The sequence below is a fragment of the Octopus sinensis genome, linkage group LG14, assembly GCF_006345805.1.
Source record: "Octopus sinensis linkage group LG14, ASM634580v1, whole genome shotgun sequence".
NCBI classification, from domain to species: domain Eukaryota; kingdom Metazoa; phylum Mollusca; class Cephalopoda; order Octopoda; family Octopodidae; genus Octopus; species Octopus sinensis.
The window spans coordinates 52,132,532-52,160,513 of NC_043010.1; the positions used below are offsets into that span (position 1 = coordinate 52,132,532).

The 27,982-nt window shown below is 35.5% G+C and overlaps 1 protein-coding gene across 7 annotated transcripts in view; it reads left to right on the forward strand.

Moving 5' to 3' along the window:
* The first annotated feature begins 1,371 nt into the window (after positions 1–1,371).
* The window catches only part of LOC115219031 (lethal(3)malignant brain tumor-like protein 3), a 112,102-nt gene continuing 85,491 nt past the window's right edge, over positions 1,372–27,982 (forward strand). For 2 of the 7 annotated variants that reach the window (XM_029789076.2, XM_036509035.1), the window contains exon 1: positions 26,071–26,529. The gene's annotated coding sequence lies outside the window, so the exon portion shown is untranslated. Of the gene's footprint in view, positions 1,475–8,449; positions 8,503–26,070; positions 26,530–27,982 lie in introns of those variants that run through there. The other 5 variants (XM_029789075.2, XM_036509034.1, XM_029789074.2 and 2 more) reach the window with 5 other exon arrangements.

Consider the following 27,982-nt stretch of genomic DNA (forward strand, 5'->3'; position numbering starts at 1 on the left):
ACCAAAACCCAGACACAAGGCTTACCCAGAACAATGTAGTGGAGAAGCAAACTTCTTACTACACAGCTGTATGCATTTACAATACACATACATACATGCATCCATACAAACACACATATTTTGTGGGAGTAACTATTATAAATTAATTTATTCATTAAATATACACACACACATATATATATATGTGTGTGTGTGTGTGCACATTATGTCTAACAAAATATATTTTGTTGGAATAACAATGGATTAAATGCTTATTAATTATAAATACACAAACACATATATGTATATATATATATACACACATTTAGTATATAAATATATATGCATACATATATGTATGTATAAACATACACACATATATATATATATATATAAAACATATGTATATATATATATATATATATATATATATATATATATACACACACACACATATATATATATATATACATAAATAAAGGCAAATCTATAAAAATATATTTGTATGTATGTATATTTATATATATACGCGCACAGAAAAAAAGCGATACTAAGTTTCCGGATGTTGCCGTATTGCAAAACAATTTTATTCGATCTCTTGTATTAAGTTTTACGACAATGTACGTCAAATAAATTGAACAGCTGCTGTTCTATTTATATACGTCACTCCCCACTTTTCCGTTTTAATTATAAAAAAAAAACGAAAATAGCCAAACAATAAATGGAAAACTCATTAATTTTCATGGACTATTAAAAAAAAAAATTATAATAGAATCTAAGTAAAATAAAAAAGGATTTCAGAAATTTCGAAGTGTTGTTTGAGAATTAAAAACAAGAATGTGAAAATTTTCGCTCAATATTTCTAGCCATTTAAACAGGCGTGCGTATGAATTTATTTTATATAAGTGTATGTATAAGCGTGCGCATACATTTATATCACCAATTTTTTTACGATGTATTATTTATATTTTCCCCCTTTGTCTTACAGAAAATTGAAATAAAATTATAACTAAAGAAATAAATGGGAAAAAGTTACGTTGTATGAAAACTTCAGGCTTGTTTTTTCTTGTGTATGTTATTCCAAATTATATTTTCTTTGAAGAGTGATTTTTTTTTTTGGCAAAATTCTTTAAACACACACACACAGACACACACATACATACATATTAACAATTTTTTTTAGTTTAATTCGTTAAATGAATGATAGATAATGAAATGAAGAAATTTAACTAAAAAACCAAACTAGTCACTATTTCGTGAACGTACTGTTTCATCGTTTATATATGTTTATATATATATATATATATGAAGTGTGTATTGCGCTTTTTCTTTCGTTCCGTGATTCAACACGTTTCAGCGAAAAGTGGGAGGGTGCTCATTAAAGAGAATAGTAAAAGCCAACGCATGGGCCATTACAAGGTTCCCCCCGTTGTTTGTTTTCTGTTGGTTGCTGTGTATTCAAGTTCAATGGCGTTTTAGTAAGCAGAAAGCATAGGTAAGCACGTTTTTATAGTTATTTTAGCACGATTAAATTTCCAACATTAATTTTATTTTATAACATGTGCAAATATCAATGTTTGTTATCTACTTTTTAATAAACTGCGAGTTTTTTTTAGACTTGTTTCGTATCGAATTTTTTCCGTTTTCAGCTTTGAAAAAGCAACTAAATAAAATGAAAAGAAAACCTTAAAAAAAAAAGTACCAAATAGAAAAAAAGTATAAAAAAATGATACCCTCTTATTTGGTAGGTAGAATTCTAGTTTTCTTCGAAAATCGTTTCACTAGTGATTATTAGAAGAAAGAAATAGTTAGAAAGAAAGCTGGATTGTAAAAGCGGTCTAGTTTAGATACACTACCCACTATTTGCTTTATTTTATTTTACAAGAAAACGGCAGAAAAGAAAAGAAAGAAAAAGCACTTTCCGATAGCTAAAACATTGAAAACCACAACCGTTTTCTACTTTCTAGAAAGATGGAAAAGAAAAATAGCAAAACACTTTTTACTTTGTTTTATTTCATAAATAAAGAGACTACTAAAAATGTATTTAACAAGAAATAAGTTAAAAGCGAGGCAAAACGCTGAGCTTTATTTCAAAGTAGAGAAACGTTTCTTATAAATAATTAAAATTATAATAAAATAAAACTATTCGGAGAAACAGAAAGTGAAGAAAGGTTGTTGTTTTTTTTTGTTCTTTTCGATCAGGTAAATCCGATCATATGTTAATATAGCTAATCGTAGAAAAAGTAAAAGTATTTAAGGTTGATTATTTCTCAGGAAGAAGTAACGCACTAGGAAGAAATTAAAAGCAAAGGGAAAAAAAAGTTAAAATCTCTCAAAAAAGAAATTTTCTTTTTTTTTCTCGTCTTTTGTCGCTTTTATTGTTATCACTTTTTCTTAGCGGTTATGAAAAGATGAGCTATTTTTTAATGATATTGAGAGACAAAGAGGGATAGACTATATAAAAAAAATAATGAATGTAAATTAGGTTCACACCTGATAATTGTTGAAGTTAAAAAAAAAATCTTTCTTTTGGCAGTAATCGACCTTTGCTTTTTATCGCCGGTCACATTTTTACTTTCAGTCAGGGAAAGCTTTTTTTATATTTTTATTATTATTCCTTCGAATAGAAAGGTGCGGGTTGAATTGAAGAAAAATAATTTTTTTTCGCTCGCTTACTTTTCATTTCAACATATTCTGTTTTTTGTGTTTTTTTTTAGAAATCCTTTTCCCGATTGTCATCTTTTATGTCTTTTCATTACTTGCTTTTATTATTTTTTTTTTATGAGGATATAGATGGGTTCTTTTAATTTTTATTGTTTTCCGTTTACTACTACCAATAATAATAATAATGATTATGATGATACTAATAATAATAAACTTTTACTTCTGCAAGGAAAGCTTACGAAAATAATTGTTCAGTTTAATTCAATTTATAATATAGGTATGTGACAATTTTGAATATTGAATATTTTAAAATTAGGATCTATGTGTATACTTTTATCTTGCAATTAAAATTTATATTAGGTTATTTTTTATAAATGGAATTTAAAATTTTAAAATTAAATTTTCATTTTTTTATAAATGAAATCTGATTTTTTTTTATATATGAAATTTTAAAAAAATTCCCTATTTTGGTAAAGAAAACATTTATTCAGGGCACTTTCATAAATTAGAGAACTACGCTTATCTGTATATACACATATGAGTGTTTGGTGAGGTTTTCATTAACTTTTCGTATACGTATATGTATGTATATATATGTATATATTATTATTTAAAAGAGAAAGTCGGTGGGTGAGGTGGGGGGGGAGAATGTTAGAATTGTTAATGTCTCTTGTGCGTAACATCCAAGATGTTACAAGGATTTCGAGAACGAGGCGAAGTGAAAGGGAAGCAGAAGGAAAGTGAGTTGGATGAAGAATGGAAATAGGGAGGAGAGAGAAAGAAAAAAAAATCCTGCATCACAAGAGACAGAAAGGTGGTGGTGGTGGTGGGAGAACGAAAAGAAAAAAAAAAGAGACAAATGATATAAGATTTGCAGAATGAAGGAGAGAGAGAGCGAGCGAGTACTATTATAAACATAGATAGATCATAGTATTCTAGTAGTACCATGCATAATAATTAAAGCGTACATATATACAGTTCAGTTTATTCTTTGTAAAAAGAAACTACAAGACCACTACAGAAGTTTAAGTCAGGATGTCAGCTGTCAGCTATATTTTACATATCCGTTTTTTTTCTTCTTGTTTGGACTTCAAATTCATTATTAATACGCATAGTGAAGTGTCATGCATATATATATATATATGTATATATAAATATATATTGTGCGTGTTCGCGAATTTATCACATTTGATTATAGAGTTTCGTTCTTTTTAAGTGTTTTTCTTTTCTCTCGCTTTTAGTTTTCAAATTCTAATCTTTCTTTTATATTTTAAGAAGAAGAAACAAAATATTTTGAACGCAACGCCAAGCAAAAAGATACTTCTTTGTTGATATATATTATATGCATGAAAGCTAACCAGAATTTCTGTCTTTTAAAGCTGTTTATGCCACGAAAAAAAAAAAAAAGTGAAACAGGAAAAAGGGTGAGGATACTATATATATAAAAACAAAAAAAGGACGAAAGAACGTATAGTTTTATACACACGGTAATATATATATATATATATATATATATACAGACGTTTGTACTCTCGCTAAGAATTTCTCCTTTTTGCGAGCAGTGGGGGAGGCGGTGAATTTAAAAGTGGACACAAATTATAATAAATTGTTGAGGAACTAAGGAGAATATCGAATTAAATCATTTTATATCAGCCATCTCATACTACTACTACTACTACTACTACCATCACCACTACTACTACATCATCATCATCATCATTACTATAATGAACTATCATCGCCTATTTAACCAATACTATTATTATATAAATAATATTAAAGCCAGGTTAAGAACACGGTAATTCCATCATCATTATTTTAGTGTGATGAGGTTTTCATTCGCGCAGTGGTGAGGGAATGTTTTTTTTTATACCATTTCTCTTTTGCCGTTGTGTGTGTGTGTATATATGTATGTATGTATATATATATATATATATATTCCAATTTATTCATTAGTTTTTGATTACGGTGAAATTTTATATCGATCATGGAGTTAGCTTCCCATTTTTTTCTTTCTCTCTCACTGCATCTCTATCGTACCCCCTAACTCTCTTCGCCTTAACCAGTGTGTGTGTGTGTGTGTCAACTGTCATCGATGTTTGTGTGCGTGTGCTTGCTATTTGTCTACTAAAGCTGCAGCCAAGAAAATATATTTTAAACGACTTTCCCCTCCTCACTTTCAACCTACCATCCCCTTTTCCCCCCCTCAGTGCCACTGGTTCGCGCTGCCATGCTGCTACTACTACTACTACTACTGTTACTGCTGCAGAATTAAAAAAAAAAAAGAAAAGAAAAAAAAGCTTTTAATAAAAGGAAAAAAAAAAGATGTAGAGAAACGAGTCGGGCGCAGACGCGCGCGCATCCACACGTATCATGCACATACATAGAACCGCACGCGCGCTCATACACACACACAGACTCCTCTCCCCCCTCCCCTTTGATCCATATTTCAATTGCGTGTTTAGGGATGGTGTGAGTATATATATGCATATGCATGCGTATGTATGTGTGTATAAACGATATATTTATATATATATATATATTTATACAATGTGCGCATGTGACAGTAAAAAAAAAAACTCTGTTTATAATAAAATTGTGTTGTAATTGTGTGTATTTGCTTTTTCTATTCTTACTTTCTATATAGTTTTATAAGCCAAGTAATTAGCGAAAATTACAAATACTGTTTCTCCTCCCTCTATTTTTTCGTATTCGAAGTCGAGGCATTGGTATATCGCTCACACACACACACATACAAGAGAATGCCTGCACATATTATAGGCACTTGTTCCTGCATTTGCATAGCTATACATGCACAAATGCATGTCTTTATGAATGCTTACATATACACGCATACATTTTGGCGTTATATCCGCACACACAGCTATTCTGAGACTGCCAACAGCTAATATTTCATTAGCTCGAGTCTTACTCTTTAAAACGCATTTAGCGTTTTAACGCGTGCAAGTCACATTCCGAAAGATATATAAAACTATAATGACGTGCAGACTTATCTAAATAAATAACGAAATCTAGTTCGAATGGTTGAAAAGATAATAAAATAAAAAAGAGGGGAGGAAAATATTAAAATAAAAAAGGCGAAAAAGGAGGATTTTTTTCTTTCTTTCATTCTTTCTTTTCGACATTTCATAGAGGAGTATTGTTGATTGCTAAGGAGAATTCTATCAACTTTGGTCTCAACCATAAATTCGGACTTGGGTCGGAAGGCCACAGGGTGGGAAGATTAGAATCACTGTCTGTCTGACAGTCGCTACTGCAGCAGCAGGAGAAACAATAGTAATTGCTACAATAGTAGTGTTTTGGTTGTTTGGAACTGTTTTTCTTCTTGCTATTGTTGTTATTGTAGTTGGCAATAGCTAACTAATAGCAAAAGTGTCAAAGAGAGTGGAGGAGAGGCCAAATCCCGATGTTGAGTGGCAGGTATATTAATATAGCGTGGGTGAATACTTCAACTCTTTAGTTTCGTGTTATTTATTTATTAAGGCGAAGAGAGAGTAGGGAGAGAACAAAAAAAAGAGCATTTGCTCCGAGTTGAGGGCGGTTTTGGTGTCAGGGATTTCTCTCATCTTGCGTGCGGCAAAATTTTGGTCTTTCTTTTCAATTTTACGTACACACGCATGCGTGTGTTTTCCAATTTATAACTTGCATTCTGCTTCATTTTCTCCTTATTTATTTCCATTCGATGCTCTAGTTTCGAATTAGGATAATATTGATGAGGCTGCTGTTGATATTAAGAGGGTCATTTATATTTGTTGATATTAGCAATGACTGGTGGTGACATTATTACTTCAGTCAACAAAGGTCGGGGCTGCTCATCCAATCCTCATACGGAATGTTAGTAAAAGTTGCGTTAGTTAGGGGTTCAGAGTTCAAATCTTACTTGAAATCGACTGTCATTCATCTTTCTAAGATCGAAGATAGACGGGCAAGTATATAGAGGTAGAATTAATCAGTTATATTTATTTGCTGAAGACTTAGTACTTTTAATTATCATTTGAGCGTAGTAGTTCTAGACAAGTCGAGTCCGCAATCCAGTTTCGATTCCACATTGTACTTTTACTCAATTTACGACACTAATGCCCGTGAGAAATGTAACAGTTTCTTATTTTTTCTTCTAAAAATCTACGAATTCACTCTAGTGTAAGAAATTATTAATTTACTTTAGTATTGTACTAATTACTGCAGAGGAAGCAATATAATTTTAATCAACCCCTAATCTGTTACTATCGCGATTTTATTGCATCCACTCCTGGATGAGTTAAAAAAAAAACCCCAAAAAAACTCGAGTCGGCGCTAGAGGTATTTAGGTGAATAACATTTGCGGCTCCAAACTTTTTAGATATTTTGAATCAAAGTCTGCTCAGGCAACACGGTATCAGTGCGTCGAGAACATCAGTAAATTATTTATATGGATTATAAAGTTGACGGAAACGGCATAGCGCCAGACTAAATACTTTGCAACATTTAGTTTCGCGTCTCTACGTTCCGACTTCGAATCTCGTAGTTTTGAAGTTGCCTTTTATCTCTCCAATGTCAGTGAAATGAACGAAGGTGTCAGTTTAGTTGCATATGACCCTATCCATTAAATTTTTTTTTCTTAACCCAGCCTTATACTTAAGCAAGAATTCACTATTTCGTCCGTATGGTTCTAAATGTAACAGAAAAAGGACAGGTTCCCATTTTACCCAAGGAGATGTTATAAGAAATAGCCAAGTGAATAAAGTGTTGCATTACTAGTTCTTAAAAGTCTTGGGTTCAACTTTGTTCCAGGCATTTCATTGTGTATCAAAGCAGTGTATGTAAGTTTAACGAAGTGCTAACAAAATTTGTCTTCGAATGATTGGCGCTTTATCCAAGGTGGCTAAAGCAATGCCTTCTGTTTAACACGATGAAACCAGAAATAAGGACTGGCACTTTTGGGCTGTCATAGCAGCTTTGGGACCATTTAAAATACCATATTATTCACGTGACACTTTTAGCCTACCTCTACAGAAAGTACTTTAAGACTGCGGGCGTTATCATTTCGTCACGATAATATTAACGATCATGATAGTAGAAAAAAAAATGTTCATTTGCCACCAGGGTGACTGATGCAGCGAACATTACAAGATTGAATCGACCAGTACATGACTGGTATTTTTTTACTTCATCGATCGCAGAAGAAATTAAGACAGTCGGTCAATCCCGATGGTATTTTAAATGTAACGGGGCGTAAAAACTAAACACAAGTCTTACACTCACACCGTTTCTGCTACCTTCCACACTCTAGCAGCAATAAAAATAATACTTTATCGTCGATATTATCGATAGCTTTGGTAGTTACCCGTAGTGGATGGATATTAGTATCAGCGATGAAAAATTGTTTACGAAACAATTCCCTTCTCCTATCACCGCTCACCGCCCTTTTTATGATTGTTGCGATTGTGTGTTTGCTTCTTCGAGTCACACATGTGTTTAGTGTCTGTACTTTTTTACCGTATTCGATATACATTGTGTCCGTGTCGCGTGTGTGTATGGCTTTTACATTGTTCTTGTATGTGCGTGTTATTGTTTATATATATATATATATATGTATGTATGCATACGTGTGTGTGAGTATATTGTTTGTTGTGTGCGCGCGCTTTTACTTTCTCTTTCACTCCGCCTGGTTCCGCTGGCGTCTAATGACGTAAAAGACAAACATTTAGGAATGTATCTCGCGTATATTTGAAAGTATTTTCTTGTGTGTGTATGTATGTGTGTTTGTTTGTGAGAGTGTGAGTGAGAGAGAGAGAGAGAGAAAGTGGTGCAGTCTGGTGTTAGACGTGTAAAAGGGTGTGGAGAGTTAAGACATGCGTTGTAAGTATAAAGCAATGTGATTTGTTTATTATTATTATTAATTTTGGGTAAGTTATTTTCAGCACTTACGTATTTCACCGAAGACTGAGTCTTTGAATGAATTTTTTCGCGTCACATTGCCACATTCTTTTGCAATAATAACATCTCTTAAGTTAATTTAATTTCTTCCCAAGCTGAGCATTTACTTACTACAGTTTGGTTTCGTCGAGTATAAATAAACACTTGTTTTCTTCTTTTAGATATGTGAAAAAGACATTTGCAAATGAGACTTGTCAACCAATCAGGTCGGATAAGGAAAATAATTATGTAATAAAACGAGAGCTTTGGTTTATGGGGGAGGTTTGCGAAAGAAAGTGTATAGAACGTACTGAACCATGTTTTGGAAATATATATTAACACTTTTCCAAAACAGTTTAATTATATAATTATATAGCTACCTCCCTACACACACATGTGTATATATATATATATATATATATATATATATATATATATATATATACATGTGTGTGTATAGGGAGGTAGCTAATGGTATTTATCATGGGTGGTTTGAGATGCATAAAAAAGCAGAGAGCAAAAAAAAAAAACAAAAATGAATTTGACCTCACAGTGTCACGGAAAGACAGTAGGAAGGAAGGAAATAAGAAATAAAGGTTATTGTTCCCCCATCTCCTTTCTCTCGTTCTCTACCTTCCTCGTTTTTTTTTTTTCTCTTCTCTCCCCCCCCCCAGTGTCTATTACATATTCCATCAATTTTTTTTCTCCTTCTCTTCACTTCCCTTCTATTGTTATTTCACCACTACTCCCCCACCCCACCCCACCCCCGTCTTCACACTGTGTCGTTTTTTTCTCTTCTGTTGTGGCTATAGCTTAGCTAGCTCGGCTGGCTGTGTGTCTAACATGGGTTTTGAGTTAAGGAAATTGGTTAACTCACCCACTTTTTTTTTTTTTTTTTATAGGATTGTGTGTGTATGTGTGTTTCATGGCAGAAATTCTAAAACGAAATTTCCTAAAGTATATTTGTCCGCCTCTTTCTCCCCCCCTCTCTGTCTCTGTCTGTCTCTCTCTCTGGTATAAAGTATCTTTCCTCGTCTGTCTGTGTGTGTGTGTGTGTGTGTATCTATGTATTAAAATGTTTCGTGTAAAGAAAAATTAGCTTATCTGCGTTAAAAAAAGATGCTTTGCTACTCGATTTGACATGCACAGCTCTCAGGGAGCGATACGGGTGCGCAGTAGAAATTGTTTTTGCATCATAAAATACTTTTCTTTTTTGTATGAAATAGTACAAAATTAGATGTATAATGGATAAGACTAGTTTTGCCGACCAAATGTGAAATTAACAAAAATAAACAGCAAAAAACTATACACATATTTTACGCATACGAGTGAAAAAAATTTTCTTTATTAAATCAACAATTGTTGAATAATCGTTAAATTTTTATGTACAAAATGTAAAAGTAACAGCTTTTATTAGAAAGAATTGTTGAAAACAATTTTCATCTGAAATAGTATGCCATTTAATAATCATAAATGTTAACTGCAGCTGCTTTTAGGCTTTGTAGGCAGATCTTAAGGATATACCGGTCTTTAAATCGGGAATATACCAACACTTGCATAATAGCTAATAATAGCGCTTGCTTCAATTATATTGAATGAGAACATAGCTGCTTCGAGTATAAAGTGCTCGGCTCTGACTTATAATGGTTTATAAGTTCAGTTTTCCCTATTAATATTTGAGTGTAATATCTCTTTTCCAGGTTCATAAAATTGCTGTTTGTGAATATCCAAGTTTTGAAGGTTATTATTTGTTTGCAAGGTTTCGTTGAATATTTTTTTTTTTTAACATTTGGTTATCGAAACAGAAATCTTAAAGATAGCTGTAGTCTCAGTTCACTAACTAATCACTATTGCGTTTAAATATCCTGGAAGATAATTTAATTTGCTGACACCATTAATCATAATCATCTTCATCATTATACTAGTATATATGTTTAAAATACTAGGATGTAGGTGATCTGTAATTTTTCAGTTTGGCAATAAATGGAACACTAATATAGATGGTGTCTCTGAATTGTTTAGCTTATAAACAGTGCTATTTTCCCTACACCAACTAATATACAAACTTGTACATTTTAGTTAGTGTTTCTTCAATCACTACAAGTAGAGCAAAGACTATGCTTTGTTGATGATGTCAGAATAATACTGAAACACATATATTGTCTCCTTTATTTGCTGGAAATGAAAATATTAAGCCATTGCTATTAACTTCATTTATTTGTCGTTCAAGTTACTTTTTAATGCTTTGTGCATGAAATATATTAAGTTATTGATAATCTGTTTTGTAATATTTGAGTCCTATTGAGTTTATGATGGAAAGGAAAGACCCCCCCCCCAACCCAAACAGACGAAACAAGGGGTATCATCATACTTGAAAAAGAAAGCATCATAAAACATATGGTAGGATGAAAGAGATGTTTATAACAAAGGAAACCAAAGACTGAACCCTGCCACAGCAGGGTTTGGCTGCTTCTTTACAGTATTCTACTCTTTGAGGTTTTTATGTGATCATTCCCGTGGACAATTTTACAAACTGTGAAATAAAAACTCTACAGAAACTAAGATAACTGCTTCGGTTGAAAGCAAATAATATAAATTTGTCCTATTGTAAAAAAAAAAGTGAGCTGGCAGAAACGTTAGCACGCCCGGGCGAAATGCTTAGTGGTATTTCGTCTGCGGTTACGTTCTGAGTTCAAATTCTGCTGAGGTTGACTTTGCCTTTCAGTGTCGATTAAATAAGAACCAGTTGAGCACTTTGATCAATCTAATAGATTTAGGCCTTGTGCCTATAGTAGATTAAATAAGTACCAGTTATGCACTGGGGTCGATATAATCAGCTTAGTCCGTTTGTCCTTGTTTGTCCCCTCTGTGTGTAGCCCCTTGTGGGCAGTAAAGAAATAATAAACTAAGATAACTGCCTACAAAGGTTCAGTTCAATCCTTAACTACTATTTCAGTCAACTTTCTTGGGAACTATCATTTTGCTGAAGATTTTTTATTCCAGCATGAGAACAGCAAATCTGAAATTGGATTGCTGTGAAGTTTATATCTCTCTATTCAATCCTACATGAAAGATGAAGGCATTAGACTGCTACTTAACCACAGGCTGATCAAGAGGGTTTGAAAGTTACACATCTCTACTTCTTTGACTGTGGTCTGAATTGATCCTTTTGAGCTTGTTCAGCTCATTTTGTGAATCTCTTTAACTAAGAGCTGGCAGCAGAAACGTTAGCATGCCAGGTGAAATGCCTAGCAGTATTTCGTCTGTCTTTACGTTCTGAGTTCAAATTCCGCCGAGGTCGACTTTGCCTTTCATCCTTTCGGGGTCGATTAAATAAGTACCAGTTACGCACTGGGGTCGATATAATTGACTTAATGCCTTTGTCTGTCCTTGTTTGTCCTCGCTGTGTTTAGCCCCTTGTGGGTAGTAAAGAAATAGGTATTTCGTCTGTCTTTACGTTCTGAGTTCAAATTCCACCAAGGTCGTCGACTTTGCCTTCCATTCTTTTGGGGGTCGATAAATTAACTACCAGTTACGCACTGGGGTCGATATAATTGACTTAATCCCTTTATCTGTTCTTGTTTGTCCCCTCTGTGTTTAGCCTCTTGTGGGCAATAAAGAAATAAGTTATTAAATTCTCTAGCATACATATTATTTTCCTAACCAAAACTAATAGCAAAAATAAAAATGTATGTCAACTTATTTATCAAGATGAGTTTTTAGGACCAAAAATCCCATGTGTAATGTAGCAGGATTAGGAAAGATAGGGACAGTGTTTGAATGTTTACACTTCATGTTTCTGCTGTATTGACTTGTATGCTGGAAAATAAGGTACTCGAACAGCTTCAAGATAGCTTATATGCAGTTCTTGGACATAAAGCATTTGGGTCGTCTTCTACACTGATGGTTCTCAAAGTGGGCTCTGCTCACTGGGCAATTGCTCAAGCCAAACATCAGCTGTATCAATTTGGCCAGTCTTGAAGAATCTTGTAATGTCATAGACACAGTCCTTTTCTCTTGACTGAAATCATAAACATTAAGGGGCTTTACTTCATTTATAGTAGTTATGGACAAAATACTGATGGTTAGTCTTTTCTGATGTGGCTTGCTTCTTGAGAAAGATTGTCCATGCTTTGATGTTTAGTATACCCTTCAATATTCCATTTAATATTGCCCATTCTTGTGGGTAATACCAAAGGATGGAAAGGATAATGGATTTTGATCTGTGTAACAAAGGAAATTTTGGATAGGAAGATTGGGAATCCCTGTCAAATACTTGATACTGAGTGAAGGTGCATGTCTTAGTGGTTAGGGTAATCAGTTCATGACTGTAAGATTGATTTCTGGTGGTGAATTATGTCCTTGAGCAAGGCACCTTATTTCATGTTGCTCCAGTCCACTCAGCTGACAAAAATAAGTTGCACCTGTAATTCAAAGGCCAGCTTTGTCACATTCTGTGTCATGCTGAATCTTCTTGAGGACTATATTAAGGTGTGCGTGTCTGTGGAGTATTCAGCCACTTGCACATTAATTTCATGAACCGGTTGTTCCATTGATCAGTTCAACTGAAACTCTTGTCGTAACTGACGGAGTGCCACTTGATACTGAAGCTTGGTAGAGCCCATTGGTGACTACATAAGACTTCCTCCTATTTATGTTATCATCAGCTGCCATTATTCAAAGAATAACTGTTTGGGGCAGATGTGGTTGTGTGGTTAAGAAGCTTTCTTCCCAACCACAAACTCATGGGTTTGGTCCCACTGCATGTCATCTTGGGCAAGTGTCTTCTATTATAACCCAGTTAACCAAAACTTGTGGATTTGGTAGATGGAAACTGAAAGAAGCTGGTCATGTCTGGCTAAAGTGGTTGGCATTAGGAAGGGTGTCCAGCCATAGAAACCATGCCAAAGCAGACAACAGTTTGGCACAGGCCCCTGGTTAGGCAGCTCCTGTCAAACCATTGAACCTATGCCCCCATGGAAAATAGACATTAAATGATGATGTGTGTGTGTGTGTGTGTGTTTATTTTTGTCTGGACATCACACGATAGTTGTAGATGAGCATCAGTGACATATAAGTGAAGCTGAATGCTTCCAGTCCTCTGTGGAGATCATCTGGAAAACACACCTTGCTTGTAAACGGGCGAGGTATCTGGCCGAAGAAAATTTCCCTCAGCAAATTCTGCTTGAATCATGCAAGCATGGAAATGTGGACATTAAATGATGTCAATGACGTGTTAGGAATCTTAATTCATCATTCATCATCATCATCGTTTAATGTCCGCTTTCCATGCTAGCATGGGTTGGATGGTTCGACTGGGGTCTGGGAAGCCAGGAGGCTGCACCAGGCCCAGTCTGATCTGGCAGTGTTTCTACAGCTGGATGCCCTTCCTAATGCCAACCACTCCATGAGTGAAGTGGGTGCAATGGCCATGATCGGTTGGTGCTTTTTACGTGCCACTGGCACGGAAGCTACTCAAGGTGGCACTGGCATCGGCCATGTTCAGATGGTGCTTTTTACATGCCACTAGCACAGGTATCACAACTACAATTTCCATTGATTTTTGATGTTGATGTACTTGACTCAATAGGTCTCCTCAAGCACAGGGTTGAAACAGTGTGGACATTAAATGATGACAATGAAGTTTTAGGTATCTTAATTCACCATTATGGTCAAGAACACTGAACTCATGACCCACTTCACAATATATTGTTTATAATTACAATGGACAGAGATATAATTCACCAATTAAGTTTTAATGTGAAGTCAGTGAGTTGGCAGAATTGTTTGCATATTGGACAAAATGCTTAGTGGCATTTACTCTGTCTTTACATTCTGAGTTCAGAATCCGCTGAGGTTGACTTTGCCTTTCATCGTTTCAGGGTCGATAAAATAAGAACTAGTTGAGTACTTTGGTCAATCTAATAGACTAGCCTCCTCCTGCAATGTTGTAGGCATTGTGCCTATAGTAGAGAAACAAACTTGTATTTGTGTATTATTGCTGCTTTTTTTTCTTTATCTTTTACTTTTGGACTGATTTCTGTCATTGGAGCATAGTTATTTTGTGATTGATTCGGTCTTGAAGGTTATTTCAATCGGGTACCTATTTTATTTAGTTGCTAAGTTAGATTTTTTATTTTTGACACTTTCATTTTTTGTTCAGTGGGCGTGTCATGTCAGTTACACTCAAGCTACTCTCCCCCTCCTCTCTCTCTCTCTCACACACGCATACACACACACATATGACAGGCTTCTCTACTGTCTTTCCAAATTCGCTCGTGATTATTGATCAACACGAAGCTATAGAAGACAGTTGTTTAGGGCTTTGTACATCTGGAAACTCGCGAGGGAGAAAGTGAACTTTTTAACTGCAGTTATGCTTGCCGTCCCACAGTTTTGGTGTAAAGGAATCTTTGACGTGCTTTGAAGTAAGAAATTCCAGGCAACTGTTGAGACGTTATAAGGAACGGGTGGGGTAACCGAAAGTAATTTTTGTTAAGTGTTTGTTAAAGAGACCAATGATTTTAGCAAGCACAAATAGATGTAACAGTGAATTTCAAAAAAGACATTTTTCTTTGAAAAAATAACAATAGCACAGAGAGAAAGAGAGGGAGAGAGAGAGATATTGCTATGAAGATATTTGTCGATCTTTCATTTCAGTTAAGGCCAAAGTTGATTTTGATCCTCATCATCTGATTTTAAACTCCAAATTTTGTTGGATGAAATTTCCCCTTTCCCTATATGAAAGTTACGATTTCTCTCTTCAAGCACAACAGTTTTGCTATAGGGTTGGATCCAGAGCCGCTTTGTGGTTGTTGTTGCAGGGTGTGTGTGCTAGCCTGCTTGCATCTACGACTATAGGATAAGTATAAAAACAGAGAAACTTCAGGTTATTTCAATACGTAGTAAATACGATCGCAATCCTTTCGTGTTTTGTCTTTACCGACTAGTCACTTTACACAGTCGTGGATTTGTGCGCACTTTGCAAAACATAAACACGTACATACATGAGGAAATACTTGTAACATTGTTAGTTATGTATGCTTGGAATAGTGTTCAACTCTGTCTTGTGGAACTGTGAAGATATCTGAAAAAGTGTATTTCTTCAGTTACGTTCGACAAGAGAAAGGAAAAACTATCCTATTAATAATTGTTGCACATATATAGATATATATGCTTTTTAAATTCGTTTGCATTTAGTCCTAGTTCAGCTTCGATCACTGGTTATGATCAAAAGGTTTTCCATCCGTGTCCATCTCGTCTTTATTTTCAGGCATAATATCTAGGACTACATTGTCCGCTGTTCTCCCTTATGACGGTATAGATTTGGCTGCTATTTCTAACAATCTAGCGGCCACGTAGACTTCCTCATTGACTCGTTTGCCAAGCTTATACAGTATATGTAATTAATATGTAAATTAGGCGAAAGTAACGAATACGTACACCCGGTGTTTAGGGTTAGGGATTTTGTTACGCCGAAAACGGCTGATGTACGTATTTTTTTTTTACCTCCGCCGTAAATTATATATTGCTTCCTATATTCTAGATTGTTGTTAGACTTGTAGATTTTTCCAGATTATTTGTTCGATAATTTTAGATTAAATTTTCAATCATTGGTTGCACTCTTGCTGTAAGAGTTTTTTTTATCGATTATATCGACTCCAGCCTTTTTCTCTGGTAATTATTTCATCGACCTCGGAAGAAGGAAAAGCAAAGCTGACCTGAACTGGATTTGAACTTGGGATATATTGGCATTCCCCGATTCTGCAATCCGCGCGCACTTTGTCTATCTAACACGATTTTCATTTGTTTAAAATATCACCCATAAAGCTTCGGTATAAAATTGCCAGGCTGTGGGGGTCAGTACCAGAAACAAATGATAGCAAAGTGGATTTAACTACGCGCTCGTGGTGTTTACTTTTTGTCTAGGTTATGTTTTAAAGTCCATTAAATTTTTTTTTTTTTATATTGGGTGTTATAGTGTTTTCCATCGAGTCACTTTTAATCAGAACTTATTTATCAATGAGGAGTTGATTTCCCAACTGCTAGTTATCGAACTAGGCCAACCCTTCACTTTAGGACTATATCAGACTACATACATATCTAATGTGTCCTGTGCTTATGTAAGGAAGAGTGTGACCTGAAGGGGATTTAGCTATTTCTCGCTAGCCAAGAAAACCGCGTACAAGTTCCCTTGTTGGTTCGATAGATGTATTTCAGCGTATTGTTGTTGCCTCTGATAAAAATTCAGGGTTTTTCTTCTCTTAGCCACCAGTGGAATTTCTATGGAGGGCTTTTGATCTTTTAAAATAGCAGCTAAATCGCCTTCAAATCACTCTACTGGTATCTTGTTATATTTCTTTTAACCATTTGGGATTTTTCAAATTTTCACCAGGTTGTTTTTCAAAAAATGTAATTCTGATGTAGTTTTTGCATGCTGTTGCCGAAAATGGGGTTCAGTTTTTTTTTTCTTTTGAAATTGTCAAAGAACTTACGAGTTCAGTTTATTTTCAAAAACTGAGTTTAAAAAAAAATGATCTGGTAAAAATTTGAAATACAAGTGGTTGATAGAAATTTAACAAAATCTCTATACAGTCTTAACGAAAGGACATTAGAGATATTGCAAAAAAAAAAAAGGGGGGGTGGGGGGGTGGATAGGTGATTTTGTTACTGCTGGAATGTCTTTGATCATAGATTTGCTTCAGTTATGGTTGACCTGGCACTAATCAACAACAACGGCAGCTTTTAAGTGTTGTTGCTGTGAAAACGAAGCACCGACTTCTCTCCTTTCGATTGTTTGGTTCCTTAATCGGCTGAGAAAACCCGCGCATTCTTAGACATGCGCGCGCATGTATATGTTAACCCAGTGCACAAGAACTAAGATAATTCGCTGGAGTTGGTTAAAATCTATATTATTTAGTTACAGTCTACGCGTATGTAAGACTTTAAATAAATATTAGGATCTTGTGAAAAATTTCTTCCAAGCCATTTGAAGTTTTCCAAATTTTCTTCACTGGTGTAACATTCTTTATTGTTAATTTCTAGAAATAATGAATGCGATTTTCGGCATCAGCATGCAAAAAGTACATTTTTTTTTGAAAATAATCTGGTGAATATTTGAAATAGTTGAAAGAAATTTAACAAGATCCAAATTCCGCCCTATAGGATTCCCCCCCCCGCTTCGTTTAGAATTCACAGTGCGCTCAGTGCGCTGTGGTGCAGCTATTGTAACTGCGTTCACCAGGTGAACTGTGGGTTCAAGTCTAGCTACATGCACTTTTTTTTCGATATAAAAAAAATAAGGCTGTTGATACAGTGTTAAGAATCATTAAAACGTTACCAGCATAGTTGTACAATAGCCGGAAAATATTATAGAAAAATTTGCCATTGATTTTGTATCACTGGAAGTAATTTAACATGTTTCTGGAGTTCGAAACAACTTTTACCTTTTCTCCCCCACCCCAAAAAGTCGGAAGATTTCTTAGAAAAAAAAAAAGAAAAGAAAAGAAAAAGGTCTTCCAAAATTTCAATTTTTACTCCTATCCCTTTTTGTAATTTTTCCACTTTTAACCTGCTTTGATTTTTTTTTTCATCCCCGGATGTTTGAAACATCAGATTGCGAATTTGTTTCCGCCCACTTGTTCCACTTGTTTCTCCTTCACACACCCCGCGCTGCTTCTCCGTTTTTTATTAACGTGGTTAACATTCTCGTTTCTTTACGTTGTAGGTTAAAATTCCACTGAAGTCCACTTTGCTTCTCATCCTTTCGGGGGTTGACAACATAAAAGTAATACACAATGTACTGAGGTGGTGGGTGGGTGGTAGTGGGTTAACCCACTTCTCTTAAAATTGCTGGGCCTTACTGCTTAAATTAGAAACCATTATTACGGTGACAAATTTTTCGATGGAAAGGGGTAAAAAAAAAATTTAATGAAATAAACAAAACAAACAAGCAAAAATACTCAGAAATCAGAACAAATTTGTTGAAAAAAAAAATGCAAACGATGTGGAGGAGTTTTCAAAATAATACTGGAATTTTTGTGGTTAGTGCTACTTACTTATTGGAGTCATCTTGTCTTTGTGAACAGCTGAAATGTAAACGAAGCCAACTAAGGGGTCTCTAGGTGTTTACTTGATCTGCTAGAAATAGCAAGTTAAATTTTCTCTTGTATTGAACTATATCTCATATCTTGACCTTTTTATTAGCATGTTTCTGCTCAAATGTTTTGGAAATAATGAAGTATTTAATAAAATAATTTTGTCATTATTAAGCAGATGTATGAACAAGAAGTTTCTGCTATAAACTAAGGATGGGTCTTGGGTGGGTTGGTATCAAAAGTGTAAAACAGTTGGAAGGAGACCTTATATGATGTAGTCCTAGACTACATTATGGGATGGTCAGTCTTGGAATGTCTGCTCCATTAGAGCTTGATCTAGGACTAAATAACAACACTAACATAAGTTTAGAACGTGAACACAAACATGTTAGGTATACAATTTGAACACCCACACTTATATATACAATTTATACAGCTTAATACACTTACTCGTATTTGTTTATAAATTGGAAGCTGGGTCTGTGATCTTGTTTGTTTAAGAAGAAAGCTAGGTGTAATCTAATTTCTTAAAGGGGGAGCTGGGTGTGATCTAGTTAGCATTTCTTACAAATTGGCAAACTTGATAGTGTTGATTGCCTTGTGGTATTTGTTCAAGCTCTCTGCACTTTTTCAGATCATACTTTGGTCGGCTTTACCTTTCATGCTTTCAAGGTCAGCTCTGACTTTCATTCTTTCCAGACCGGCTTTGCTTTTTACCATTTCAGGGTCAATAAAATAGCAGTCCTATATACGGTTGATTCTTTTCCTTCTGCATGTCACTCCTTCATTTGCTTTCTCTCTGGAGAAAATCAACGGTAGTCAACTTGGAGAGGGATGAAGTCTACCAAGTTTAAAATGTCCAAGACATGTTGTCATGATTGCAACCCTACAACTCTGTCAGGAGTTAAGGATTCAGATAAGGAATATTGCTATACTGACATGTAGCCTTATGCCTCTTTCTAACCAGAACACTGCACAGTACAGCTTGCTGATGTCTGACTGTTGTCAGCGGAAATAATAGAAGAGGTTGTGAAGGAAAAAAAACTTCTGGAAATCAGCCGTTGAGAAGCTTGTTTTGTACTCATGAGATCTCCGGTTTATTCCCATTGTGCAGCATTACCGTAGCTTATCGTCATGCTATGCCTTGTGAGTGAAATTGGTTTGATGGAAACTGATTGGGGGCTTATTGGATGGATTGTACCTGTAATACTTAAGCTACAGCCTTGTCATGTACACTGTCTCATGCTTATTCTGCCGGAGAATTACATTAAGAGTGTGCAGGTCTGTAGGATATGAGACCACGCCTAGTTTATGACAGAAGCTTCTTGTTCTTAAGCAGTGCGCTGCAGCCGGTATGTTGTGGCACACTGGTCTTCCATGAGATGATGTTAGGTGTGTTGCAGTGTAACCTGAATATAATTGTTAGTCATTAGTTGGGCTGATAGTTTGGCTGATTAAACAACTGAATACTCATGATTTTCATTAGAAATATCAGCATTGATATAGGCACAGGAGTGGCTGTGTGGTAAGTAGCTTGCTTACCAACCACATGATTCCGGGTTCAGTCCCACTGTGTGACTGTGTGGCACCTTGGGCAAGTGTCTTCTACTATATAGTCTCAGGCCGACCAATGCCTTGTGAGTGGATTTGGTCGACGGAAACTGAAAGAAGCCTGTCGTATATATGTATGTGTGTGTGTATATGTTTATGTGTCTGTGTTTGCCCCCAACATCGCTTGGCAACCGATGCTGGTTTGTTTACGTCCCTGTAACTTAGCGGTTTGACAAAAGAGGCCGACAGAATAAGTACTAGGCTTACAAAGAATAAGTCCTGGGGCCAATTTGCTCGACTAAAGGCGGTGCTCCAGCATGGCCACTGTCAATGACTGAAACAAGTAAAAGAGAGGTATAGTAACAAAAGGTATTTTATTGGTCTGTTTTGCTGAACTGGTAAGACATGGGGATGTAAATAAATCACCAGGTTGTCAAATGGTTAGGGAAACAAACACAAAAGCACACATGCCATGTATATATATGATGAGCTTCCTCACTCTCCATCTATCAAAATCAATCACAAGGCGTTGGTCCGCCCAAGGTACTGCTCAGTGGGACCGAACCTGAAACCTCAGGGTTGCAAAGCGAGCTTATTAACCACACAGTCATGCCTGTGCCTGTAACTTGTTACAAATATGTAATTGATAATCACCCAAGGGCATCCATCTGTGGAAACCCTGCCAAAACAGACAATGGAACCTGGTGTGTATCCTGGCCGTTGCCAGACTGTCCAACCCATGCCAACATGGAAAAATGGACACTAAACAATGATGAAAATCTTGTAAATAATCTCTCATGTTTTGTTTTCTCTCTCTCTCTCTCTCTCTCTCTCTCTCTCTCTCTTCTCTCTCTCTCTCTCTCTCTCTCTATATATATATATATTATATATATATATATATATATATATATATATATATATATTATATATATATATATATATATATATATATATATATATATATATATATATATATATATATATATATAGGCGTTAGGAAGGGCATCCAGCCGTAGAAACACTGCCAGATTTGACTGGGCCTGATGAAGCCTTCTGGCTTCACAGACCCCAGTAGAACCGTCCAACCCATGCTAGCATGGAAAACGGACGCTAAACGATGATGATATATATATATATATATATATATATGTGTGTGTGTTGTGTGTGTTTTTCAATGCTTCTGTTTTGCAGTGTTTTTCAGTTGCTTTTAGATCTTTGAAACTAATTATGTATATTCTGAATTGGAAAAGTTTTTTGTATTCTGTTGTGTCTGGAGAGAGTCATTCTCTTTTAGTGCCTTATTATCTAACACACTCACCAGTAAAGTTTCCACTCATTTACTTATTTATTTTTCCTAAAATTTTCGTTGCGTCTTGCTACCTTTTCAATAGTCATTGACTCTGTCCGTTATCTGTTTTTATATTCATTAAGTTCTTTACTAAAAATCCTTTGCACAAAGAAATATTGCCTATTGTGACATTATATTTCTGATAGTTTTATTTGCGTATGTAAGAGTGTATATATGTTGATATATTTATATAATATCTGAAATGTAAGGAATACCATTATTTTGTGTTGATATGCATACAACTACCTTCAGAAAGTAAACTAAGTAGATACACTACAGTATTTTGTATCACTTTATGCACAAAATGAGTTAATCTGTAGTTTCTAGGTTTGCCATGTCTATAGAGCAATTTAATTTTTATATCTATTTATAGTGTGTACAAAGTTGTATCCCATGAGATTAATTTGTCTAATTTGCATGACAGTGAGCACACTCGTACTGGATTTTCTTTTTGGTAATTGTAAACATTATCAGGGTATGTGTTTGCTTGAATGCTGTCTTGTGTAGAGTATAATATCTATGGTTTCAGTTGGGTCATGCTTGGGTATCTGACAGGAAAGTATAATGATGGTTGTTCTTTGGAGGAGATAACTGAGGACTCTACCCGCCATTCCCCTCCTGGAATATGGGTGGTGAAAAAAAAAATATGGGGCTGGGTGGTTAGAATGCCACAAGAAAGGATTGCAAAATAGATTTCTCAAGCTGAGCCGACTGGCAGGAGACCGTGAGCAAGATGGCTGGATAATATCCATAGTCTTAGTTTGGTCATATTTGGGAATCCAGTAAGAAACGGTAATGATGGTGTCTGAAGACTCTTTCCAATTGAGCCACTTAGGAATGGTGGGTGGCAAAAATGGATGGATGGAGCATATCTAAAGATTTTGGTTAACATTGTGTGGAACCACCTTTCCTTATATCTATATACAATATCAACGCGGACAGGAAAATGAAACCAGCCAGTTTCCATACTGTTAGGACTTCATCAGTGATTGACTGCCTTCCTTAACTCTCCAAAGACACTATTACTAAAGGCTTAAATAAATCAGATAAATTGATTTGGTAGTGGTGGCGGTGGTGTTGTTGTTAAGGTGGCAAGCTGGCAGAATCGTTTGCAAGCCAGACAGAATGCTTAGCATTTTATGTTCTGAGTTCAAATCCTGCTGAAGCCAACTTTGCCTTTCATCCTTTGGGGATCGATAAAATAAGTACTAGCTGAGCACTGGGGTCGATGTAATCGATTTACACCCTCTTTCGAAATTGCTGGCCTTGTGCCAATATTTGAAATCATTATTTTTATAGTGCGCCGGACCAGATGTTTAGCAACATTTATTCCGGCTTTATGTTTCGAGTTCAAGTTCTGCCGACGTCAACTTTGCTTTTCATCCTTTCGAGGTCGATGAAATAAGTACTAGTTGATCACTCTGATCGATGCAATCAACTAACCCCCTCTCCCGAAATTTCAGGCTTTGTTCCTTTCATAGAAAGAGTTCAGTGTCAATAATGCGTTAGACGTGTGTAGCAGTTGGTTTTAATCTCACTATTAATTTCCGGCTGTTAATATGGAAAAATAACAATGGCATTTATAGCTAAATCAAGTACTTGACTGGTAACATATTCTAAACGAGTCCAGTTGGACGAAAGAAACCGACTCTTGTTAAGTTCTGAACGCAAAACAACGAGACGGTTTCTCCGGAGCTTTACCGATTCTGCATTCCGCTGACACTAATTAATAATGCTAATTACTCGAGCCGACGAGGGAAATTTCTATGCGGTCGCTCGATCAGCTGGAAATAGCAGACAAAATTATTTCAAATAGCAACCCTAACCGTTTAAATAGACAACACGTTAGACAATGATATACACATTAGAACGAGATGGTCATGTTTGGAATGCTAATCAGGGTTGACCCGTGGCGCTCACTTGCTAAAAATAGCAGACAAATCTATTTCAAATAGCAACCCTAACCGTTTAAATAGAAAACACGTTAGACAATGATATACACATTAGAATGAGATGGTCATGTTTGGAATGCTAATCAGGGCTGACCCGTGGCGCGCTCACTTGCTAAAAATAGCAGACAAATTTATTTCAAATTGCAACCCTAATCGCTTAAAAAAACAGCAAAAGATAAACCAAACGTCAGCCAGGGATATACAAAAATGGCAAGATGGTCATGTTTGGAAATGCCTTTGCTCGATCAGGACTGACTTATGGCTAAACATCACCAGCATAATACTATTACTAATGCCTGGCATAGTGCATCAGTTTGAAAACTATGTCGATAAGTCATTGACCTGCACAGATCGTCGCACACCAATTTCCCCATCTAAAGTAAACTTGTTTCCCTCCTTCCAAAAGACTCTAGCAGACAGGCGACTACGACTACCTCCCCTTCTTTCTTTTGTTTTTTCTTCTTGCAGGTTTTTCATATTCGTTTCTGTTCTAATTTTCTAATTTTTCTTTCTCACTCCTATATAATATATAAATGTCTCTTTTAGTCTTCGTTCTGCCTTTTCAGCCACTTTCTCTAAATGTTTTTTTATTTTATTCTTTCGCTTTTCTTCTACCCACTTTTCTGTCTGTTTCAACTATCTCTTCTTGTTCCATCTCCTTTCTCCCCTCCTCCTCTTGTGCCTCTTACCTCCTCCTCCTCATCCTTCTGTCTCTTTCCCTCCTCCTCCGCCGCCTCCTACCTCCTCCTTCTTCTGTCTCTTTCACCCCTCCTCCTCTCTTGTGTCCTCTCCTCCGCTTTCCTATCCATCGTCCTTCGATCTCTACTCTCTTTATTCTTCCTTTGTCAATTGTCCTTTTTATTCCTTCTTTCTATTTCTCATTTCCTTTTCCCTTAGATTTTCATCTTTTTACAGACCCCCTTTTTGTACTTTTCCCCTGCATTCTTTTTCTTCAACTTCTCTTTGCTTTTTCTCCATATTTCACTCCTCTATTTCTCTCTTTTTATCTCCTTTTCCGACTCCACTCTCCTCTCAATTTCTTTCTTCTCTTCATCACATTCCCTTCACCTTTTAATTCTTTTCTCTACATTTCACACCTTCTGTCTTTTCATTTTCCAAAGTGTGATCGCTCGACCTGCCAGAAACAGCAGCTGAATATTCCCCAAAACACATTCTGTCATCTTTGAAAGAGGGGGAAGTTACATTGGAAAAATGTAATCTTAAATATATTGTCTGAAAAGAAAATGGGATTGCCACGATTGGAAACCTTTGAGCATAGATCTGTCTCCTCGTCGATCAAAGCTGATTTGGGGGTTAAACAATAACTTATTTTCCCTTGTTCCTGTTTGGCTTTCTTCCTCCCTTTTCTCTTTCATTTTTTCCCTTTGCTAATTTCTCTGTTGTTCGCATCATCTTTTTCGCCTTCTCTCTTTTCATTTTCTTTTCTTTTTTCATTTTACTTCGTCCTCCCTTTTTGCCTGTCTTTCCTTTCATTATCTTTCTCCTCATTTCTCTACTCCTCTCTTTCTATCCTTGTTTCTCTCTTTAAATCATTAGGATAAATTATTAAAGATTACTCGTTTTTATTTTCAATGATTTGAAGAATCTGAAGGAAAGAAGAAGGAGGAAAAATATATATTCCAAATTAACCCATTGCCGCTTTAGGTGTAGTTTTTCATTCACTCATTCATAGCATATATCTGATATCTGTTCGTACGAATGTACTGCTTCAGCTGATGTAGATATTAAGGATTTTTTTTCTCTTTCCTTTATCTTCTTCCGTCTGTATTTCTTCCACCTTTTTAGAGGAAAACGGTTTGCAACTAACATTTCTTCTCCTCTCTCTCTCTTTCAGTCTTTTTACTTTCTGTCGATATTTATGTGATCGATGAGATTTCAATAGGTTTAAAAAAAAAAAGCAAAAAAACTATTACATGGAGAGAGATAGAGAGAGAAGAGTAGGCGGTTGTGTGGTGCAAGAGGTGATGGCTGCACGTTAAGTAGTTCGCACTATACAATAATGATCATGATGTTGGCAATAATGATGATGCTAATAAATCCTTTAGCTGCCACAAGGACAAACGAAGACATACTCACAAACTCCCCCCCACCTCTGAAAAAAAAACGCGGTTTATTTTAAAAACAATACTATACAAATAACTGTGCATGTGTGTGTATATATGAGTGCACGAAACGCATACATAATAAAAATAATTTCAATACTACGACTAATAGTAATAATGTAAATTCGATAATAATCCTTCGTATGATGATATACTTGAAACTATTTGAGCTATTTATTGGTAAATGCACAGTGGGAAGTTATGTTGGTCATGCATTTCCTTGCAACAGGCATTGGGGACTTAAATAAAGCTTTTACACTTTGATAGTAGATAAATATATAGTGTAAGTGCGTGTGTTTAAGATTTAACGCTCACAATTAAGCTTTGGGTTTAGTTATGTGTTTAAGCGTGTGTAAGGATATGTGTGCACGTTTGCATCTATGTGTAATGTGCATGTGTATGTAATATGGTTGTGTGTGTGTGTGTGTGTGAGAGCGCGCACACGCACGCACGCGCACATACGTGCCTTCTTTCTCTTTGGCGACGGAGTGTTTGTTTGAAGCTGCTGGTTGTGATTGTGATGATGGAAGGGCGGATGGATATCAGTCTGTTTCTTTGTAAGCGTGTGTTTGTATGTGTGCGCGCGCTTCTGTGCGCGTGCCTGTGCATTTCTTCATCCTTTCTCTCAGGCGACGTGACGAGAGAGAGAGAGAGAGAGAGAGACAGAGACAGACAGAGAAGGTGGATGGGTGATGGTGATGCTGGAGGTTTCATCACTGAATATTATAAAACTACTATGCAGTCTCCTTTTAACTGTTGCATCACTTGCCACTGCTTTTTCGCCCATTTTACAAATCAGAACCAGCATTGCAAAAAGCAGCCGATTTAGGTAGATAAGAATGGTTTGCTTGCCTGGATTGTCTATGTCGCGATTCGAAGTCGTCTGCCACGCTGCCGAGGTTCACAGACATTTTATTATTATTCTTATTTTTATCATTTCATTTTATCGTTGTTATTGTTGTGGTCTGATTAGCAGTTATTTGTCATTAAGATGTTTGCTTTTTTTTTTTTAAAATTTCGTTATATGGAATTAAGGGTTTCGGTATCAATTAACAGATCCTTCACAATAGTTGTTTATTGTTATAATTAACCAAATAAATATGCACAAAATCCTTTATAATAATTTAGGAATCTCTACATGTTAATATTAGCTGTAATTGTTTATATTTTTAAAGTTTGTTATATCGAAATAATTAATGATGATAACGATAACAGGAATTATTTCTGGATCGCTGCATTGTGCTTGTATGCTCAAGAGAAATAATTGCGCTTTTCTTGCATGAACGATTTATTCACGCCTCATTAGGCCCGAGCTTTTAATATTTTCATCCGAGTCACCTTAGATATTCTAAGGTGTCATTTTATTTGTTTTCTTGTGTAAATGACAACAGAACACTGAAGTTTGCTTGAATCGGCGTATACATACCTCCTTAAAGTGTTTCGGAAAACGTATGAAGACTTTTTAAAAAATCATAATAAACCGCTTATTAGTAAAAGATCGCCCAACATTACAGATTAGTATTTATTCTGATATATTTTTTTTAATGTTTGAAATTAATGCTTAATAATTACGATTCTACATTGTAGAATATGCATTTTTGAAACTAGGGTTACATGTATCACTGATTTTATGGTTTTTAGAAACCCGTGACTAAGGTTAAGGTGTCATTTTTTTTCTCCTGTTAAATTTCATTTTAACTGTTTAAATTTACCGTCAGCAATGTATTAAGTCTCGATAAGCCCTGCTGCACCACATCACCTAATATATGTATATATCTATATATATATGAAGCAAAAGCCAATAAAATAAAAGGCTTTAATGCAACATTGAGAAGAAATCCTTATTTTGCGTGTTGGTTGTGCAGCAGTAAACTTGACGACTCTGCGATCCAGCTTTTGCTAATCCTAGTCAAAACCTGTCTTCAGTCAGAGAAGCCTTTTGGCAAATCGCCGAATGCTACAATTTTGCCATTTTCCTCTCATCTAAGAATGCGAGACTTCACGCCTATTTAGAAAGAAAACAAATATACTTGCTACTATTAGAACCACCAAGAAAAAAAAAACAATCAAAACAAAAAACAACCTGCTAATATAAATTTTTCGATTAGTTCTAACTACTTCCGTTACTAACCACTACTATTTATTTCTACTTTTAGTAGCAGTATTATTATTACTATTAACTAATGCAATTACCACTGCTGCTGGTTTAGGCGATACCACCGACTCCACCTCCTGTTGCATTTTAAAGTTGCCTTTGGCTTTCTCTCTCCATCTTCCATTCAGGTCTTGAATGATGTGAGAATGGGGTACTTTACTAAGAAAAAAAAAAGGAAATTCTAGCCTTCTGTTACT